The 15,822-nt window shown below is 40.9% G+C and overlaps 1 protein-coding gene across 1 annotated transcript in view; it reads left to right on the forward strand.

Annotated features, from left to right (window-relative positions):
* Positions 1 to 15,822, forward strand: part of LOC143259161 (uncharacterized) — a 217,426-nt gene that overhangs the window by 6,581 nt on the left and 195,023 nt on the right. The window lies entirely within an intron of this gene.

Here is a 15,822-nt window from a genome sequence, read left to right on the forward strand (position 1 = left end):
TAGAACAACACAACTAGGCCCAACAAACAACTATTAGGACAGGGGTGTCAAACTCAAAAGCTAACTTGGGCCAAATAAACAATGCTTAACTTTAGGTGGGCCGAAAAAAAAAATTAATGTTCATAGAAACAAATATTTTTATTTTGACTAGTACATTGTAATAAACATATATTATATATATATATAACTTTTTATATAAAGTTAAATTATTGTTTACGTCCTGATACTTGACATTTCTCGCAAAAATGTTCATCTCGGGCCGCGAGTTTGATACCCCTGGCCTAGAACAACAGAACCAGGCCCAACAAACAACTATTATTATTATTATTTATTTTCAAACAACTATTATTATTTTATTAACTATTACTATTATTATTATTATTATTATTACAAACAACTTCCTTAACGAAGCGATCAATTATTATATTTCAGTAGAACATTACTGTGCTCTTAGCAACTTTTGCTGTTGCGATATCTCGGTTGCAACATATTTTCAGTTTGAAATACGATTTTGAAACGAAAACTATTACATTTACAACAACGATCCATCTTGGAATGTACTTTGTAAATTATATTCACGATAATTTCAATTATGTTATGTAATTGTTTTCTTAATTTCGTTGCAACTTGAAGAGGGAGATTTTTCAAATTTTATTTAAAATTATATCATTATATATATACTTTATCGATCTGTTCTATTAACACCTTGACACACTTTTCGACGAGTGCGACACGTGATGGAAATTTCTAGTAATAATCTGTTAAGTATGAACGCTAACCCGTTCTTTTTAGTCTGAATAAAATACTGACTACTTCTTGCCATCGGTATCTAAACGTTTAAACAAACGTGGACACACGATAACTATATATATATTAACCTTTTTCTTCTTAGAAATTGTTGCAATCGAGAAACTTTCAATCACTGTGACTATGAAGGAAATGGGTTTATGTCGAAGCTATTTAACCCATTTGCGTCGTATGGAAATATAAAAAAGGTCCATATCACCGAGAAATTTTTATTTTATACTTAGGTGTAAAATTGTATAAAAGTAAAAAAAGAATCATTTTTCAGCATTATTTGTTCGAAATTTTGTTCAGTGCGGTAATATTAGAAATGTGGGATGCATATATAGGCACTTCACAATTTTCACACTGGTAAAAAATAGTTTCCCTCCTTTTCTTTTTTTGTAGACAAGCAACGCTTTTGAGCTTGTTTTGACACGAAGTTGATGGTACAACCATCGAAAAATGTTGCCCAGAAAATCTTGGCGGCAATGATACGGACGTTGTAATTTTTTGTGTTTCTCTCGGTGCATTTAGTTTTCCTATATTATTTGCAATAATTTCTTCAGCAAGTTTTTGTTCGTTGAACATAATGAAATGCTCTGTCTTTATGAATGTTCTTGAAAATAATATAACTATTCAAAAGCAATCATATCGACGCTGAGACAGTGTTTCGCTGAATCGAGAAAGGAGTTTCGTTAAATTAAAATAAATCTTAAATAAATAAATAAATAAATAAATAAATAAATGAAAGTAAATCGTAAGTGGCTCGAATTATTTCAGCAAAATGTTACAGTTCTCCCAGCAAACTCGCGCCGTTATACGGAATCGAGCCAAGCTCTAATTCACAATTTTTCGGGAAACAGTTCGAACCAGCGCGTCGATCTCGAAGACGATGGAATTAATGCGGCACCCAGGGACAACGGAACGATTATTCGTACGCTGCTCAACGGACGAGCGTGCCAGTCGAGCAGCGGCTTGCGGTTTAATTTCCTTAACCGTGACAGGGCAATCGATTCGGCGGAAGGTGGGTCAAAAAGGAACCACCCCTCGCGCGTAGGAGCTCCAATTTCTGGAGCCTCCCCCCCGCGCGCCCCGCCGGCCGCGATAAAGATGTCAAGTATGAATATTCATGGCTCTCGCCGGCATTAACCATGGATAATTAGCCGCGGCTTGGCATTGCGCGATTACGCGGGCTCGTTACAAGATAGCGCGGCGGCTCCTCCGGCGAGACTCAAGGGCGGTTCACACTCCATTTTCTCCGATCCGCGATTAGGTAGCTACGTTAATACACTTTTTTTCTTCTGTTTTTTTTTTTCGTTTCGTTTCCTCTCCCCGCCGACAATTAGCCGCTACTCGGCGAGCCCGGCTCCGCCGCAGCTGGCGTTAAATCCGCTCGAGCGTGGCGGTTCGTACGCAACACGCTCTCGAGGTCTGGCCGCGCGCCGCGGACCCGTTCAAAAGAATCGAAAGAATAGCCGAGACACCGGGAACTCTCCCCCCTCCTCCCCCCCGTCGAGATTCTTTCAGCGATACAGTAGCGACGGGGACACTCGCGATGCTTTCATTGTCTTCGTTAGCGTCCAGTCTAGCACTCATATTTTACAATTCCGACGGCTTTTTTCGGGCCTCTTTCGTCTTTCGACAACGTGTGCCCGAGGTTCGGGAGCTTTTTCGACGTTTTATCTTCGTTGCGATTCGATCTATCGATAGAGAAAAATATCTTGGATCGGTGCACAGTAATTGTCTCTCTAATTGACGCTCAGATTGTGCACGAAAATGGACAATTTGGGGAGAGCAGACACGATTATTCGAGCCTTGCGGCTCGTTTTAGTTGTTGTTTGTTATAGTTGTTGACAATCGATAACCATAAAAAACGAGCCACGAGGCTCGAGCAATCGTATCTCCTCTTCCACGATTGTCCATTTTTGTGGACAATCTGAGCGTCAATTAGAGTGACATTACTGTACACAGGGAAATTTGGTTATTATCGCCGATTATAGCGATCAGTGGGAAAGAAGAACAATACCGGTCCTTTTATAATAAATGCAGAGAACGATATCATCGGCCAACAATTGCGGCTGTGTCTTTTCATTTAAAAAGATATTACTGTAGTAATGTTTCTTTAATTGACGCTCAGATTGTGCACGAAAATGGACAATTTGGGGAGAGGAGACACGATTAGTCGAGCCGATTGCGGCTCGTTTTTATAATTGTGGACAATTTATAACTATAAAAATAAACCGCAAGACTCGAATAATCGTATCTCCTTTTCCCAAATTGTCCATTTTTGTGCGGAATCTGAGCGCGAATTAGGGAGAATTTACTATATTTCTTTATTTCTGCGTTGAAAAACTTGATTTGTGAAATCTGTAAAACGGCATAAATTTCGAAAAATGATATGATACTACAATGTAAAAGAAATATTTATATTTTTACAGTACAACGATAAGTTGTCGCAACTTTTCAGATTTTTCGTTAATAATTCGATAATAATTCGAAATTAAAGGAAACCGAGGGAAGGAAAGTAAATAATAATTGATTATGAATAAAGCAATGCAGTATTCTCTTAATAAAATAAACCCGATTGTCCGTTATAAGAAAAACCACCATAGTTTCGAATTCAACGAAGGTCAAATGTTTTACTGTACCAACTTTTGGGTCGCATACTTGTCTTCATAGATTTATGAAAAGGTTAAATTAGATAACAAAGTGAAAAGACGTGCATTTTTTATCTTTCTCTTTTTGTTATTCCAAGTATAGTAAATTCTCCCTAATTATGATTTTCTATCGACGTTGCAATTCGATCGATCGACGAAGAAAAGATTTCGGATCTGTGTAATTTTTATGATAATTTGGTATGAAAGATACTGAACCGCGTGGACACCTGTATATAATTATTGCGGGTCTATGTTAACCCTTTACAGACGAGTGGCGACCCTAAGGTATCGTTAAACATTTTTATATCGCGTTTCAAGATAATTTGAATAATTTCAATATCATCGAATTTATTTATATTTCAAAGATTGTTAAAATTGTGTCCGTGTTGCGTCAGTGACGAAATCCGATTTCGCATGTATAAAATTCACTGGGTTATGCAAAATGGAAATACTATAGATCGGAGAAACTGTCTTGGATTTCGAGTTAAAACGGCTGCGACTGCGAAGGGTTAACCCTTTGCACTCGAGTGGCGACTTTAAGGCACCGCTAAAATTGTTAGTTCACGTTCCAAGATAATTTTAATATTAACGAAGTTTAAATTTAAAATATTGTTAAAAGTGTAACTGTCATCGCAAGTCATCGCAAGACTCTCATATGCATAAAATATGCACTTCGTCGTGTAAAATGGGAATACCATGAGTCAGAAAAATTATTTTAGATTCACGATGAATTTAAAATGGCTTTTCGAGTGCGAAGGGTTGATATCTAGAGAGCTTTGACGAGGTTATTTGCAACACACAAAGAACTGTAACATCAAAATAGAACGAGAAAAATACAACCGTATGTAAAAAGTAATTGAGAGATCACGATCGTAAAGAACAATTTTTACGTTTTATTTTCGCGCAACCTGTTTTCGATATCCGAGAACGAACGAGCCGCACCGCGTTGTCCCGACGGTTTATTCAATTATCGAAATTTCTCCGTTTGAAGGCGAAGTTAAAACACGTGACGACATTCTGTTTATACAGGGAGAAATTGTCTGGCCTCGAAATGGGCTCCGTTTCCCAGTGGTGCCCGCAAAGTGCCGGCTAAAAATATCATTTCAAATACCAAAGGAAGTTCGTATTGTATTTCATGCAAAAGAATGTTCAAACTACCTGACAGTTCATGCGAACTTCGATGTTTCAACCGCATTCATTTGTCGTTATCGCGAGCGACGAGTATACTAATCGAAAACGGTTAACCGATTACACATTCTGTTATCATTAATTTCTTTGTTAAATTATTATATGTTTTATGCAAGCGTTAAATTTAAACAACATACAAAGAAAAGAAAATATAAACAATATCGTAATTATACAATTACAGTTACTTGCAGACTTTTCGAAGAGATTGCACCGGCTAACTGCTTGAAAATTAAGTTAGATTTAAAAAAAAAAAATCACATCGATCTGTATGCGTGCGATTCTGAAATTAGATCGAGCTGTAGATGGTAAACAATTATCAGGCTGCTTCTTGCAAATCACAGAGAACACGTGTATTTTGCACGAAGGTCCACGATTGAAGGATGAAACACAATTGTCGAGTTCGGTTCCGTTTCGACGGCCAGCCGATTTTCCGGTAATTTCTCCCTAATTCGCGCTCAGATTGCGCACAAAAATGGACAATTTGGGAACAGGGGATACGATTATAAAATACCTATTATATTTAATCGCATTTTTTCCGCGCAATTCGAGCGCGATTTAGGGAGAAATTACCGTGTTCGGTAATTTCCTGAGCTCGTCGCGGCGGCCGGATGAAAGTAAAAGTCCACGAGCTTGTGGACGCGTGCGTGAAAAGAAGGAGGACGCATTTCTAGAGCCTTGTCACGAGGATGCTTTCACCGATGTCTCGGGAGAACCGCGATGATGTAACGACCGTTTCGCGCGTCTCCGTAACATAGACCCATTTTTTTCGCATCGCCGGCAACCTGTTCTACGCCGCGTCGATTATCGCATCTGTTACGATAAACACGGGTGGAGGCTGGGCCGCAGCACGCGACTCGCTTCTACTCGCTCCTATTCACTTCTACTCGCTTCTACTCGCTCCTATTCACTGCTACTCGCTCCTATTCACTGCTACTCGCTCCTATTCGCTCCTCTTCGCTTCTACTCGCTAGTAGAAACTCACTTCTACTCGCTCCTATTCGCTCCTATTCACTTCTACTCGCTTCTACTCGCTCCTATTCGCTTCTATTCACTTCTACTCACTCCTATTCGCTCCTATTCGCCTCTATTCGCTCGTATTCACTTCTACTCGCTTCTACTCGCTCCTATTCACTGCTACTCGCTCCTATCCGCTCCTCTTCGCTTCTACTCGTTAGTAGAAACTCGCTCCTACTCGCTCCTATTCGCTCCTATTCGCTTCTACTCGCTCCTATTCACTTCTACTCGCTTCTATTCGCTCCTATTCTCTTCTACTCGCTCCTATTCGCTACTCTTCGCTTCTACTCGCTAGTAGAAACTCGCTTCTACTCACTCCTATTCGCTCCTATTCACTTCTACTCGCTCCTATTCGCTTCTATTCACTTCTACTCGCTCCTATTCGCTTCTATTCACTTCTACTCGCTCCTATTCACTTCTACTCGCTCCTATTCGCTCCTCTTCATTTCTACTCGCTCCTATTCGCTTCTATTCACTTCTACTCGCTCCTATTCGCTTCTATTCACTTCTACTCGCTCCTATTCACTTCTACTCGCTCCTATTCGCTCCTCTTCATTTCTACTCGCTCCTATTCGCTTCTATTCACTTCTACTCGCTCCTATTCGCTTCTATTCACTTCTACTCGCTCCTATTCACTTCTACTCGCTCCTATTCACTTCTACTCGCTCCTATTCGCTCCTATTCGCTTCTACTCGCTCCTATTCGCTTCTATTCACTTCTACTCGCTCCTATTCACTTCTACTCGCTCCTATTCGCTCCTCTTCATTTCTACTCGCTCCTATTCGCTTCTATTCACTTCTACTCGCTCCTATTCGCTTCTATTCACTTCTACTCGCTCCTATTCACTTCTACTCGCTCCTATTCGCTCCTCTTCATTTCTACTCGCTCCTATTCGCTTCTATTCACTTCTACTCGCTCCTATTCGCTTCTATTCACTTCTACTCGCTCCTATTCACTTCTACTCGCTCCTATTCACTTCTACTCGCTCCTATTCGCTCCTATTCGCTTCTACTCGCTCCTATTCGCTTCTATTCGCTTCCATTCGCGCGATCTCTGCGCAGGGAGATCGACCAGCTCCCCTCGATCGCGATCGTTCCGCGATTGTTCCGCGGCCGACCGCGAAAATCGCCGCGATTCGAAAAGTTAACGCTATCGAATCACCGCAAACGACTCGGAACGATACTTCCGGCTGATAATTCCGCGCCGTTTCCTATGTTATCTAGCGCACCGCTAATTTTCGCAGTATCGCGCGTTAGGTTACAGCTGATTGTGTGTGTGTGTGTCATTCTTGAAAATCGGAAGAGGAAGGAGATCGAAATTCTGTTTGATAAATATGCTTTTCCGCGATTGCTTCGCGCGCGACTTCCGCGCGCCGGCGCCGTTCAAACGCTGATCATCACAGCGTTCGAATATGCTGGTTATGTATCATGCTCTTTTTGGAAAAGCCAGCTGGAAAAGCTGTGCCGTGCCGGTCAAAATGACCGACACTCGATTTTTCATCTTCAGAGCGTCGAAATTACGAAGAATTTTTTCTTAGGAAACGAGGGCGCGATTCTCTCTATTCAAGCTCGTATTGCAACAAAAACGGCGGATAGTTGAAATATATTTAGCTTTGTCATTCTTAACTCTTTGCACTCGTCGGCCACCTGTTTGGGCTCGGTAGGTTCAACGTTAAGCTGTCGGAGTAATCGAGAGAATCTGGGCCTCGGATACGACCTTATCTTTCTTTATCTCGGCCAAGAAAATTGTATATGAAATTTTGCAATGGTTTCGGTTAGCACGTTCGATAAATGCTTCATTATTTTGAGAGGTTCTTATCGTTGTCGGTCGAATGTTGCTTGTCATTCTGAGACGAGAGAACCGAAAGAAAATCGACGATGTCTGTCGTCCGAAAAATCCGGTCTTTCGGCATTTTCTCACAAAATCCATAGAAAACGTTGAACAATTTATCCTGGCGATGGTAGCCGTTGCTTTAATTTTTCTAGCCTTCAAAAGTTAATTAGAAAGATGAGGTACGAAAACGAAAATTTACATAAAATTCCAATCGCGTAATTTTTCCTTTCGACGAAAGTTCTGTCAAAGTTCTTCCCGAAAAATGAACCGCGTCCACGACACTCGTGAAACGTCAATTATTTAACCGCAGTGACAATGACGTAAAACAGCAGCAGGTATTGGATTGGGAAATAAGTTTGTAGCGTTTCCATCTTCTTATGCATCGTTTAGAAGATAATCGGCATTTTAAATATCAGTTCATTTTTTATACTTTCTTGAGCTCTTCAAACTTACGGTTCAAATAATTCGAAACGGTTCAAACTTACGCTGCATCGAATACGAATTACTGCTCCAATACTTGAGATGCCGATTGTCTTCTAAACAATGAGCAATAGCAGTTTTCAACAAGATATCGCTTTAATTGACAAAATATTGGGTTGGGGAATAAGTTCGTAGCGTTTTTATCTGAAGGCGATTTTCTTTGTTGTTTTCGTTAAGCTCGTGTGGCAACGGTGACTGCATCCTGTCCGGCTGCGAAAAGCAGTCCGCATTGTGGCAAATTTTATGCAACAATGATATAAGCCAAAGTTTATGATCCTTTCATCTTTGACACAGAGAAAAGTCGGACGACGACAGATTTTATAATTACAGTAATGTCTCTCTAATTGACGCTCAGATTGTCCACGAAAATGGACAATTCGGGAAGAGGAGATACGATTATTCGATTGCCTCGCGGTTCGTTTTTATAGTTACGAATTTGCAACGACTATAAAAAAACGAGCTACAAGGCACGAATAATCGTATCGACTCTTCCCAAATTGTCCATCTTTGTGCAAAATCTGGGCGTCAGTTAGGGAGACATTACTGTAGTCGTACGTTCGAATTCGAAGTATAAATTCTGCTGATATTTCAAGAGCATCCTCGTCGTTGCTATTATCTAGATATTTGTTGTAAATGTCTTCTGATTATATAATTTCTTTTCTTTTTCTTTTATCGATGACAACAAACTGTTATGTAGATTCACATAACAGTTCATCGTTTCGAACACTTGCTGCCACAAATTTTCCTTCACTATATTAAATGCTCGAGTTAGATGAGACACTCTGTATAATCGCGTTAGTAATTAACAGAATTATTAATAGATTTATTAATTATTTAAATATTTAATTAATTTTATTAATTTATTAAAAGACGTACATACTATTGGGTTGGGGAATAAGTTCGTAGCGTTTTTGTCAAAGACGATTTTCCTTTTTGTTTTCGTTAAGGTCGCGAGGCACCCAGGCTCCCAGTTTTTCGGCAAATCCCATTGAATGAAGATGATTGAGAATCGTTTTATGATCGCGGTTCATTTTTTCGGTCAATTCACGACTTGTTCGGTGACCGTCCTCCTTCAAAAGTGCTTTGAGACGCTCTTCGTCGAATTCGGAAGGTCTTCCGCCGCGGGGCGTGTCGTCGATGTCAAAATCGCCATTTTTGAATTTCGCAAACCATTTCCTTGCTGTAGACTCGCCTATGGCACCTTCTCCGTATACGTTGCAAATGTCCCGGGCTGCTTCGGCAGCTTTTTGGCCTCGATGAAAAGCGAAGAAGAGAAGGTGTCGAAAATGTTGCTTTTCACCTCCTGGATATTCCATTTCTAAGCCTCGAAAGTAATAGAAAATTAAATTACTTGAAAAGACGATTAGCACAGTTTCGTAGAGCAGAAAGAGCTCTATCGAACGAATATTATACACTTTGTCGAACAGCAAAAGATCGTTGTAAAATAAAAGAAAATATAAAAACGTTACGAACTTATTCCCCAAATAATAAAACGCACTAATACTTAAACTCGTCAGATCTGGCATATATGGCATCCATCGAAAACACATCATTGTATATAATATTGTAATACAATATTACATATTATATAATATTATATTATATAATCATATTATATTATATAATAAACGATATAATACTTCGCTCTAGATCTCGAATATAATAATAGAGAAGTATATAAAAAACATAATAAAAAGATATATAAATCGTCGAGTTATTTACGGAACTCGAAAAGAGACGATTAGCACAGTTTCGTAGAGCAGAAAGAGCTCTATCGAACGAATATTATACACATTGTCGAACAGCAAAAGATCGTTGTAAAATAAAAGAAAATATAAAAAATGCTACGAACTTATTCCTCAACCTAATAGATTCGGAATAATTCAGAGGCACGCCGTTGGAATTCGAGCGGCGGACAGCGGCCGGAGCCGGCAAGATGGAGGACGCTCATCCCCCGCGTCAGAATGGTCGTCACGTTCAGGGTGTCGGGGAGTACACTCCGGAATAATTTCCGCCACTTTATAATGCCAGTATTTCACCCGTGACCCGGGCCGGCCGGGGAAATATTGCGACGTTTACAGTCCGGCGCAATTCGCCCTCCCGCGGAGGGGGTGAAATATTGGTCCGGTAAAAGCTGGCCCGGGGAGTTTTACCTTCGCAGCCGGGGCTGATGAAAAGGGGCCGGCAGCTTTTTCGGCGTCGGCGTAAGTGTGCCGGCGCGTGCCCGGCACGAATTCGGCCGATCCGTCCTTCTCGGGGTGTCCGTTCCCTTTTTGGGGGGTTGCCACCCTTCTGCGACAATGGGCCGCGTAAACATCTACCTGCTGAGAGTCTGCACTTGTCACAGATAGAGGATCGGGGCCTCGTTTTGCGCACTAGTAAATCACGATTGTCCGCTTCGCCGGCGATCCTTCGGGGTCCAGGCCCTTTTTCGGCACAGGTGCTCCGCCCGGCCCGGCTATTCCACGGTTTAGGTGCACAATCGAAAGTTAGCTAACCCTGTAAATATTGACTTTCACGGTCGCGTCCGCTCTCCCCGCCTTCGGTCGACGCTGCGATTCGTTCTAGTCGGTGTATTGTTGTTCAACGAAAGATATCTCGGTTGGTCCGAATCGTAATGCTCCACGGGAATTCACTGTTCGAGGATCCATTGCTGGACCCGTAAATCTTCGTGGAACAGCATTGTCGCGAACGGGACATTTTTATTTCGGACAAGATTACGAAAAGCTGAACGACCTACCTAATTCTAGTTTGGAGCATTCGAAAGATCTGTTATTTTATTGTTATTCGTTTACTACCCTCTTCCTTTTATTTACCGTTCTTTTACACTCGCACAGTTGCCGATGAATTTCTTCCATGTTTACTTCTTCAATTTGTTCTCAATTTGTTTAAAATGTGCATTCCGGCACGTTCATCGGATAGTTGTATCGAATAGGAAATGAATTTATTTCAGTTTTCATGAAAATTGCAATCGGAACTGCATATTTTTATGCACGAGTATACTCGTCGCGATTAGGATGACTGGATTTTAGGCGATATAAAAATGTCCTAAGGTCGACTGCAAGGCAAATTAGCAAAATATAATTTTCTTTTCTTAACTCGTTCAACGCCAAGCTTGCTTTGTCTTTTACATTCCTTTTCGTCCACGTTATAATGTTTAAGCGATCTTTAGCTACATTGTTTAACGATCTCCAAATTATTTAATGTTTATTAATAGGAGAATATATAATTTTGGAAACTGTGTATCGTCGATCATCGGTGCTTAATATCATGGCGCTTAACGTGCTAATGGTTTTAACCCTTTGCGGGCGAGTGTCGGCAAATAGCCGCCCAAGTCTTTTCATCGTTTTCTTTTTTATTAATTTATTAACACTATGCCGTTCGGTGACACCACGCTGGTGCCATGCAAAAACTATCTGTTGTATGCCGGTGGTACTATTTTGGTGCCATTTTAAAAAACTGAAATAACATTTGAACTATATTTCTTGGGTGTTAAAAGGCGGCAAACTAACTATAGCATTGTGCTTATTTAACTAAGAATTAAGTACGAAAATTCTTGGACGACTTATCTTAATTTTAGGAATTTATATTACCGCCATCTTCGAAATTTTTTTTTAAATCTAAAATTTCCAAGCTATTATGCCGGCGTCAAACAAAAGAAACATATCTGAGATCCGCGGACGGCATAGTGTTAATTATTAATATAAATTTATTAATTTAACCGTAGGTTCAGAACGAATTTCAGTTCGACGAGTCAGTCTTTCTGTGTCGCTACCAGAGAAACCAGCAAAGTTTTCCGCATATTTATAATCTTATAATAATATAATTATATCTTATAACATTTTTATTTTATATCCAATACCTGCCGCCCACAGCGACGCAATACCCGTCGAGCGGCTTCGTTCGCAAAGGGTTAATAAATCGAAATTAGTACACCAACATTCTTAGTTGTTCTTCATCTTCTCACCTTAAACGAGTACGAAAAGCGAAATAGCACAAAGACCGAAGAAACAGTACTTACCTCTTCGTTTTTACTTCCAAGATACCAATGATATTAACGTTCCCTAAATTCAAAAATCAAATTCGCACAATTTATTGAGAAAATAGCAAACGAAATAATATTTCGTTGATCGTATAAAAATTCCTGATTTTTACTTCAGCGATACAAATAATATTAACGAGATCCCTCTCGCTGTTTTCAGTTTCACCCAACCACAGTTCTGTAATGTAATCATAAAATCCTCACTCCAACCACAAAATATTGTCATTTCTTTACGACGAGTACGGTAATGTCTCCCTTACTGACGCTCGGATTGTCCACAAAAGTGGACAATTTGGGAAGAGGAGATACGATTAGTCGAATCTCGCGGCTCGTTTTTATGGTCATAAATTGTCAACAATTATAAAAACGAGCCACAAGGCTCGAATAATCGTAGTATCTCATCTTCCCGAATTGTCCACTTTTGTGGACAATCTGAGCGTCAGTAAGGGAGACATTACTGTACTCGTCGTAAAAGTAAATCTGACTGTAACCAGGCTGCCGAGGAGAACGGAGAGGAGAGAGAGAGAGAGAGAGAGAGAGAGAGAGAGAGAGAGAGAGAGAGAGAGAGAGAGAGAGAGAGAACGTGAGAGAGAGAGAAAGAGCGCGAGAGAGAGAGAGAGAAAGAGCGCGAGAGAGAGAGCGCGCGAGGGAGAGAGCGCGAGAGAGGGAACGCGATAGAGAGGGAGAGAGAGAGAGAGAAATAGCGCGAGGGAGAGAACGCGAGAGAGAGAGAGAGAGAGCGAGAGAGAATGCGAGGGAGAGAGAGAGAGAGAGAGAACGCGAGGGAGAGAACGCGAGGGAGAGAGCACGAGGGAGAGAGCGCGAGAGAGAGCGCGAGGGAGAGAGCGCGAGAGAGAACACGAGGGAGAGAGCGAGAGAGAGAGAGCGCGAGAATTAAGAAAACCCTTAACCACGTGAAAACATAATTTCCATTGGACTCGAGAGAACGGCATAAAATCGGCGACCGAATCTCCGGGCTAAACGTGGCAGAAAATCGCGGACCGTCCCCGTCGAAATTTCGGTCTGTTGGTCACCGTAGGGCCCCTCGAGTGGCCCAGGATGACGTAACAGCGATTCCCGCGAACAATCCGGCAATTATTCCGGGCAGCCCGGTCCTGCGAAAGACGGTAAAGCGGCAGAAATCGTTTCCAGGAGATTCACTTTCATTTTTCTCCATTGCCGGGCGACTTTGGCAGCCGAGTTGTCCAACAATGGTTACGCGCGGGGGCCCTCTTCTTTGGCACTGCTCTCGTGGAGGCGGCTTGGCACTCCGCTCCTCGTCAACGATTCGTCTCGGCCGTGACGACTCATTTAAATCGCGCGCAGCTTGTTTATTTCGCCGAGGGTGGCTGCCGGCCTCTCTCCCTGTTCCGTTTGTTAGCATTATTGTGCAACACCGTTGACACTGTTGTCCCAACTCTCACCGGGAAGCGAGAGCCGTCCGTCGGCTCGCTTTCCTACGGGAATTTATGGCTGGCCGCGCGCGCGCGCGCGTTCTACCTGTTGCCCCGGCACTAATGGAAAGCGAATAATTACTTTCGTACTAGCTGCGAAAATTCAGGCGACAGAGGCCCGTCGTCGCGCGTGGCTGCCAACTAATCTGCAGGCTGTGTTTTCCATGCTTGCTGTTGTGTCGCTGTTCAGAGAGGCTGGCATCGAAGGGTTAATTAACCTCTTAACGCACAGTTTTTTTGAAAAAAAACCGGTCAAGAAAAATCAATTTTTTTAAATGTAAAAAAACAATTTAGAACGTTGTCTTGGCAAGAAAATTGCAAAAATACAAAAATAATCAAAATTTTTATTGCAATTCTAATTTTCAGAATATTACTATTATTATTATTATTGTTATTATTATTATTATTATTATAATATTTTATTTTATATTATATTTTAGTAAAATATATATTGAAAAATGAGCGAATCAGAATCTGAATATGAATACGCCGTCGGAAAGCGGCTTACAAGGAAGAGATAAGTCGTAAGTGATAAGTAGAAAAAGGATATATTTGATACTTTTATATAAAACGATTGTTTCTTTTTTGCTTTCACATTGTTATTTTCAATTCTCGATTGCATTCGAGTGAAAAATTATAGCAACATAAAGTACAACGCCGCTCGAATTATCTCGAGTGTGCACTTCTTTTGAAAAAACCCGACCAAGAAAAATCAATTTTTTTAAATGTAAAAAAACACAATTTAGAACATTGGCTTGGCAAAGAAATTAAAAAGATACAAAAATAATCAAAATTTTTATTTTAATTATTTGAATAAAATGCTTAATTTTAGAGAAATAGCAACAAAGAACGAAAATATGCTAGTTACTTCTTCGTTTTCGTTTTAAAGATATAAACGATACTCGTGTTCCTTGAAATTCAGAAATCAAGTTCGAACGATTTATTGAAAAAATGGGAAAATTTTCTTAATTTTAATAAAAGTACAACCGTGTTGATTGTCAAATTGTACAATCTATACGTTTTACAATTTCGCAGAACGTTATATTATATATTTATAAATATTACGGAATATCGTCTACTCTTTTTGCATTTAGAAATTTGTCAAGTTGTTATGCGCAGCACAATCGTATGAAGACGTTGCAAGTTCAATTCGAGCGGAGGTTCTCTCTCTCGTTAAGAGAACGCAAAAGAAGAATCTCTTGCGGCTCGCAGATGTTTAGTAATTCAATTATTATCCGCAAGCATGTAGTATGTTAATTGCAGCGGATTTTGCAGTCGGGATCGCGTTGTTGCGTGTCGTGTTTGGCCAGGAATCGTCGAGAATCCATCTTCGTGCGGCTGGCCCGGCTCTCTCTCTCTCTCTCTCTCTCTCTCTCTCATTCTCTCTCTCACGCTCTCTACTTCTCTCGCGTTTTCTCTCTCGCGTTCTCTCTCTCTCTCGCGCTCTCTCTCTCTCTCGCTCTCTTCCTCTCTTGCGCTCTCTCCCTCGCGCTCTCTCTCGCGCTCTCTCGCTCTCTTGCATTTTCTCTCACGCTCTCTCCCTCTCGCGCTCTCTCTCTCTCCCTCGCGTTCTCTCTCTCTCGCGCTCTCTCTCTCTCGCGCTCTCTCTCTCTCTCTCTCTCCCTCTCTCTCTCTCTCTCTCTCTCTCTCTCTCTCTCCGTTCTCCTCGGCAGCGTGGTTACAGTCAGATTTATGATAATTAACGGGTTCGTGGTGCACGGTGTTAAAGAGGGAACCGGGCGATGCCGTCGCGAGACAACACCGCGCCGGTGCTGAACCCGGCGAGGACTGTCGAAATCGTTTAATTCGCGAGCGACGCGTCCCGAGAGCCCCGGATCAACATTTGCTTTCTTCGAGATCCTCTATGTAATTAGATAACGGCCGGTTTATTCGGGACTTCTGGCGAGTCTCCATTTCAGACAACGCTATCTCTTCCTCTGTGTATCGAATGCAAATGTGGCGGAGATCAACGGTTGCGTAACCGAACGGTGGAACTTTGGAGCGAAGCGCTTTTCGATTTTATGCTGAGATTCGGTCAACGATATTGTTTTCTTGACAGCTAGGTTCACGAAGCGCCGAAGACATTTGTTTTGTATTGTTTTTGCAACAGCAACGATATTTGCTCGGATTCCTGGCGATTTTTGCTGCAATATTTGTCGAAAGGAACGGATTCATCGAATAACTTCTTTTTACAATTTTACGATTTTACAGTTTTATAATCTTACAATTTTATAATTCTACAATTTTGCAATTTTACAGTTTTATAATTTTATAATTTTACAATTTTACAGTTTTATAATCTTACAATTTTATAATTTTACAATTTTGCAATTTTACAGTTTTATAATTTTTCAATTTTACAATTTTA

The sequence above is a fragment of the Megalopta genalis genome, chromosome 1 (genome assembly GCF_051020955.1).
Source record: "Megalopta genalis isolate 19385.01 chromosome 1, iyMegGena1_principal, whole genome shotgun sequence".
NCBI classification, from domain to species: Eukaryota; Metazoa; Arthropoda; class Insecta; order Hymenoptera; family Halictidae; genus Megalopta; species Megalopta genalis.